The sequence below is a fragment of the Zootoca vivipara genome, chromosome 1 (assembly GCF_965207765.1).
Source record: "Zootoca vivipara chromosome 1, rZooViv2.hap1.1, whole genome shotgun sequence".
Taxonomy (NCBI): Eukaryota; Metazoa; Chordata; class Lepidosauria; order Squamata; family Lacertidae; genus Zootoca; species Zootoca vivipara.
This window is the reverse complement of record NC_142582.1, coordinates 91,488,130-91,495,274: the sequence shown is the minus strand read 5'-3', so window position 1 is coordinate 91,495,274 and position 7,145 is coordinate 91,488,130.

Sequence of the window (7,145 nt, the reverse complement as noted above, 5' to 3'; positions counted from 1 at the left end):
GGGTTGAGGGGTTCTGGATTATCTGGTATTGTCTGAAATAATATGGTCTGATCTCGGAATGTATTAAGGATTGTATGAAGAACCTGGCTGATATATCTGGAGACTTCGATTTCAGGGAAGGGGGGGCGGGAACTTTGTTGTGTGGGTGGAAGTAAATGGGTAATAAATTTGGATGCGAATCTTATATATTTTTGGGTAAGGGAAAAGAGATTAGAGATTAGATAATAATAATTTTGGAGAGAGGATGTTAAGAGAAAAGAGGTCAAAGTATAAGGAGAATGGATAATAGCAATGAAAAAGTTGAAACTTAGAAAAAAGAATGTGAAGTTAGAATGGGAAAATGCGAGAACTATTTTTAACAATAAGAACTCAAGAAGGGGAAATGAGGAAGCCTGAATCTGTTTTTGTTTTTGTTTTTTTGTTTTTGTCTTTTTTCTTTCTTTTTTTCTGATTGTTGTATTTTTCTTTTCTGTGCCTTTTTATTTTTTCCTGTATTTCTTGTTAAAATCTAATAAAAATTATATTAAAAAAAATGAAATGCAGTGAGTTGAAAGCAGAGCAGAAACTGAAGGAGCAGGAGTTTGAATGATGAATTCAACGAAAGCAAAAAAACACAGCACACCAGTTTGCTGTGGGTTTAAAAAAAACACACCTCATTGCCATTTGCATTGTACCTATCCTTTGTTCATTAGAACAATTCTAATAATTGCCAAAGATAGCCTCTATTGGTTTTAACCTTTATTGATAACCTCCAGCTGCATTCCAGCCTTGTGTACAGGTCCCTCCCCCCCATAAGTGCCATGACACAGCTGCCAAGTGTCCCACTGTAAGTGGGATGGCCCCACTTTTTAGAAGGCACCCTGGGTTCTGCTTTCATCTCGGGGTGCCCCGATTTCATGCAGCAGGCAAGGGGGGCAAGGGTGAGTGAGGTACCGTATATGGCAGGCAGAGATCCAAGTAGTGAGGGTGAGTGGGGAGGGAAGGGCTGGTGGAAAGGGCAAGGCTGAGAGGCAGCGAGCGGGTGGGAAATGTCCTGGGTTTTTGCTAGAAAAAATGGGAGGATATGCCATGATACTAGTCCCAGCAGGAAACCATTAATTAACATTTTAAAAGAAAAACAAAATTAGAGAACATAAATCTCACCCATTTCCTCCCAAGCACATTGCAGTGGGCATTAATGTAACATAACACAGCGTTCATCAATTAAAATAGAAACTCCTGCACATTTTCAGCATGGACTAACTGAGATCATTGGACTCTACATAGAATAGAAGGAACCTGAATGGATTTCTTTTACCGGTACTAAGTTTTTCTGCTTCCTGAGCTTAGTCAGGTAGCAGGTGAAGCAAACTGCATCATGCTCAAATTCCAAGGTTTTGAAACCAGTTACTTCACTCTTGCATTTGTTAAGGCTTCCCAGCCTTGTGCAATGTAAAATTTTGCTACAGGTATCATCTGCATAATTGATTTGTATGCATCTTTCATTCAACACCACACACAAAGGATTCCTACTAGTTGCTAATTGATAATGGTCTACAACTTCCTGCTTAAAAGTTCCACCCTTTCCTACACACACAACCCACATGCCTATACCTGTTTTAATTGCCCTTCCCAAGCTGTTTTCTCTCTAAGAAGATGGACGTGTGTTTTCCCTTACAGCGTTTATAAGTACAATGCAAAGAGAAGGAGCACAGGGAAGAAATCCGGGACTGAAAATTATAGTAGTTATAATTTCTACCTGAAAATCCACACCCGGATCCACTCAAGAATTGCACTGACCTTCATTGAAGCTGGATCACAAACGTGGCTCACCATCTTGTTGGGTTCAACAAAGATGCCCTGTTTTCTCTCACCTTCCATGGTTGTGACCTGAAAAATTCCCACGCAATGCAAAAAGAGAGAGTTGGAAATTAAACAAAGGGTCTGCTGGTTTCTCTTTAAGGTTTCTGGACTCAAAAGAGAGCAGGGCAATTAAAGGCACAGAAGTCCTGTCCTCTATTGAGTCTGGCAACCCTAAACAACAGTAGTCTACAGTGTCACTTATGTCGAGTAGCTGCTGTAACAGAAATCCTATGGGAACGCTGTGAAGAAAATTGGTCATGAAAGTAATTTTGGCACGAGCATTTCTACATGGGCTGGATTCTTTCTGCAATTACCATGTGACCCAAATTTTAGCCTTTGTTTGATGTTCAAACAAGTTGGCACAGTTGGCATCTATCTGTCTTGAGAGGTGCGCCTCTGGGGGTGAAGTCAAAGCACTCTGTTAGCAGGGTAGTACCTTTGGTGGGGGACACATTGTGCTCCTTCTGGGGTAGTTTGTCCACCTTTTGTCCCCACCCTGCACTCAGCTCTCACCTGTGGCTCCTAGAATCTGCTTCCAAGTGACAGTGGCCACACCCCAGGAAAAAAACAGGTCAGCTGCATTACAGCAACATAATTTGAAAGAGGAATTGCTGTACAGCTGTTTCCCCCATTCAGTGATGTGCATTTTGGCAAAGAAAAGATCAGAGCATTAGGCCTGCCAAGAGAGTACTTGCATATGACCTGAAACTAATTTTAAAGCAAAGTCTAGTGAAGCCCTAAGAAAGTTTCAAATCAGTAAGAATTCTAGAGCACCTTGTAGACCAGGCATCCCCAAACTTTGGCCCTCCAGATGTTTTGGACCACAGTTCCCATCTTCCCCGACCACTGGTCTTGTTAGCTAGGGATCATGGGAGTTGTAGGCCAAAACATCTGGAGGGCCGCAGTTTGGGGATGCCTGGTGTAGACCATTCAAAACTGCAAGATTGCACCCACCAGTGGTGTGTGGTGAAATGTTTCATAGGGAAACAGTTAGGCGTAGAGGAGGTGCCAACTTGTGAGGGCGGAAGAGACATCGCAATATCCCCAACGTTGTGTGTGTGAGCATCGCAGATCCCTAAGCCAGGCAGAAGCTTCCTGGACTCTGGGAAGGAGGTGCCAGGGCTCTGGCAGGATGATGAAGCCCCGCTGCCTCCTTCCTAAAGCCAGGCAGGCTTTGGTTTAGGTGGCAAGAGGGTTCTTGGACCATTTAGGTGATTAGCCTAGTCCCCCTAGTCAACTGACTGCACACCACTGGCACCCACTATCTCCTCAACTTCCATATACTGAGTGGGCCTGCAGGCACCACCAAGCTCACAGATATACAACTTGTATGCAGATAGCTCTCTCTGCATGAGAGAGAGGACCTAACTTTTTGCAGGGTTCCCAAGCACACATACGTATGAAGGTGCTTTATACCAAATTAAATAACTGGTCCATCTAGTTCACTATCATCCGCACTAACAGACACCAGCTTTCATTTAAAAACAACAACATAAAAACAAACCTTTTTAAAGGGTTTGAAAAGCAATTAGCAATAAACCTCAAGGAGAAATTGGAAATGTTGAGGATGGAAATGGTTTAGGTCTTCTCTGCACTTTGCCTAGACTACAGTTCCTCTATTAAGTTCCCTTTCGGCAATATGAACCGCTAGTTTTGGAGCAGCAGGTATGGGAGCACTGTGTAGCTTTGCCATCAGTGGTATCGCAGGCAAGTTCCAGTATGAGTTTGTGTAACACACACAGCATTTATTCCATAGGGGGTTCTGCTAGCAAGGGAGGAGATCATACTTCTTACGACAATATACTTATGCTAAAAAGGTAAAGGGACCCCTGACCATTAGGTCCAGTTGTGGATGACTCTGGGGTTGCGGCGCCCATCTCACTTTACTGGCCGAGGGAGCCAGCGTACAGCTTCCAAGTCATGTGGACAGCATCACTAAGCCGCTTCTGGTGAACCAGAGCCATAGCTACCAAGTTTCGGATTTGAAAATAAGGGATCAGCACCCTCACCTGTCCCGGGGACAGTCTACAATTCTCAGGGACAGTCCACACCGCAGGGCGCGGTAACCCCCCCAGGCTACAAATTAATTTACACCAGGATACACACCATCATCTTTCCCCACCTTCAGAATGGACCCCAGCCCATAGCTGCCAAGTTATCCCTTTTTTTAAGGGATTTTCCCTTATGCTGAATAGGCTTCCTCGCGAGAAAAGGGAAAACTTGGCAGCTATGCCCCAGCCCCATCCATCTCCTCATCCCACCCTCCTCTTCCCCCCTTTTCTTCCCAATGTCTCAATAACTGAAAGTGATTTGTTAAAATGTTAGAGGGGGAAAATATGAGAGAGACATTGTACACACCTCTGTAATATTCTGTGCGTATTACTGTTCGTTAGCCAGCTTGAGCATCTTTGGAGTGAGAGGTTGGATAGATTTTTTTTAAAAAAAAATAACTTGTTGCTATTAAAGTGTTCAGATACCAGAAACAATTTGGTAATTTTAGACTGGCCTTCCAGCATGGGCGAAGCCAGGATTTTTTGGGGGGGGGAGAAGAATTGACATGATTGGTCATTTCAAGTCAACACCTTTATTGGCATATATATAACAATAAAATCATATAAACCATCTATATATAATATAATTTTGAGACATACACTGAAAAGGGGAGAAGGGAAAGGGATAAGGAGTCATCGGCGGTCACTATCTTGTGCAAAAAGATGTGGGACTCTGGCTTGGGTGCTGTACCTTTAAAAGCTGCACAACAGGTGAGCATTCAGCACAGATACTACATTTCCCTAGTGTGAACATGTAGTGAAGAGGAAATCTTTACATGTTAAATTTCTGCCTGTTAAGAAGCGTCAAGTACAGGCAGACACTCTGGATGCAAATAACCACCATTCCTAAGAAATGTAAAATTCTGATCTCCAGCTATGAAGTGTGTGTCTGGCCTAATTTAGATACAGGAGAACGCATTGAGAGAATTCTAATTTCCTAGAGGGAGGACTTGGTCCTTTTCCAACAATAGATCAAAAAAATCCGCCCCACAGATACACACTATTAATTAAGCGGGGAGCAAAACAACAAAAGCAAACTTTTAAAAAGTGCACAAAAGCCAATGAGCCTCCAAAAAACACACCCACCTCACCTCAGAGCGATACACCCCCACACACAGATACACACAAACCAGAGGGGTAGCAATGAAGACTCTGAATCTGCATTCCGCTCCCTCCCCCAACAACCAGGATAATCTCAGCTGCAGTGACTGAGTCTGTGTTATCTCCGATCTCTGCTATCTGCTACAGGAGGGAGGCACAACAACAGCTGTTCCTTTGACATGCGGGGAGAAGCTTTGAGGCTTTTCTCTGCAAGGAGGCAAGGTCTTCCCAGTCCCTGGCCAGCTGGGGGCTGGACTTGGAGCTGCTTACTTTGAAATCCGGGAGTTTTAAGGGATATAAAAAATCCGTGGCAGCACATGGAAAGGCTTGGAAATAAGGGGGTTTCTCGCGAAAAACGGGATACTTGGCAGCTATGACCAGAGTAGCGCATGGAAACACCGTCTGCACTTTGACGTGTTTTTGAGCTGCTAGGTTGGCAGGAGCAGGGACTGAGCGACAGGAGCTCACCCCGTCTCAGGGATTCGAACCTTCAACATTCTGATTGGCAAGCCTTAGGCTCTGTGGTTTTGACCACAGCACCACCCGCGTCCCGCATACTTATGATATGTAGGAGGTAACTAGATTCCTCAACAATGGGCAAGACGTCAAAACACTTGTACTATAATATTCCTGAGGGATATTAGATAATATATTGTTAGCTGAGATTTTGACCCCTCAAAACTGTATGTTATATTCACATATCAAGAGCCCTGGAATGATTATATGAAAAGATTCAATCAGGTATTATGACAAAATTAGGACATGCAATAAAAACACGTACATTGTCTGGTACCTGACTTTCAGCCCCATATGGATTTTCCGTTCCAAAAAACTTCCTCTTTGCTTCTCCATTTCCATATGTATTTGTTTTAGTGTTTGGGTCCTAGGAGGCAAAATAGAATCTCAATGGATCTAAGTTACAAACACATTATTTTTAGTTACGCTATATTACATACCTGTGGTAGAACCAACAGAGAAAGATTTGTAATGTAGGCACAGCAATTCTACAGTGATTCTGCACCGAGATGCCTGCCTGCCAGACACCATCCTTGTCTGCAGTATGTAGGGTCTGACATATTTGAAAAAGAATAACCTTCATGCATGAAATCTGTTGGTTACCAGTCTGTGAGATGCAAAATTGATAAAAGTATACAGTTAGGTATACTTTGCTTACGGAGTTTGCAGTCCCTCTTCCATCACAGTCACAATAATCATTGTTTCATTTGTCTCAATCAAGACAATAAAGCTAATGTTGAAGACTTTCCTTACCAGAAGAATTTTGGCTGGTGAACCCATATAAATCTCGGATGTGTACACTGCAGGTGGTGCTTTGACCTCAGAGTCCAAAACTGAGAAGGATCCTTGAAGCATACATACATAGAGACTTTGAACCAGTTAAGGAAGATGAACAGGTGTATAAAAAGTGACTCAGAGCTACACCCCTCTCTTCCTTGAAAAAATGCAGGAAGTCTCCTCCTACATTCCACTCTCTATCCAGGCAAATCTTCCAGGTTATTTGCTTATGGAACAATTACCCTTTACGATCCTTAGCATGCCTCCTCCAGACTGTCAGTTCTTTCCAGGAGGGGTTCATGCGCACATCAGAACTTTAGATTTGCACAATTAAAAAGAGTGAAAGTGCCCTGTCACCCCAGCACACCAGATCCACTTGAAACAAAAACAAAACAAAAAGCTGTATAGCTATATAGTTTTGCTGTATAGAAAGTGAGGGGGAAATAGCCTCCTTTGTCAGAATAGTTTTTCAGGATTTGAGACTTAACTACTATGCATAAACTCTTATTAATTAGGTGAGTTTTATCCTGTTTTGGAATGTGAAAGTAGGGAATGTTATAAGGCCATACTCCACACACACAAAGAATTTTTCTTTGTAATAATATTTTTTTAAAAAAAAAAAGAAAACGAAAAAGTGAGGGGGGAATAGACTGAAAAGTGTGGAATAAATATAGGATTAACAAGGAGACAGGTAAAATACACCATAAGCAAATCAGAATGAATGCTTGTTGTCATATAACCAACCACCCAGTGAAATAATCAGAACAGATGCTCAATAAAACCCAGGCATACTTGAGTCACCACATAAGCTTTGTACAAACAAATAGGAATGAATACGGTCTAAAAGGTCTAAACAGG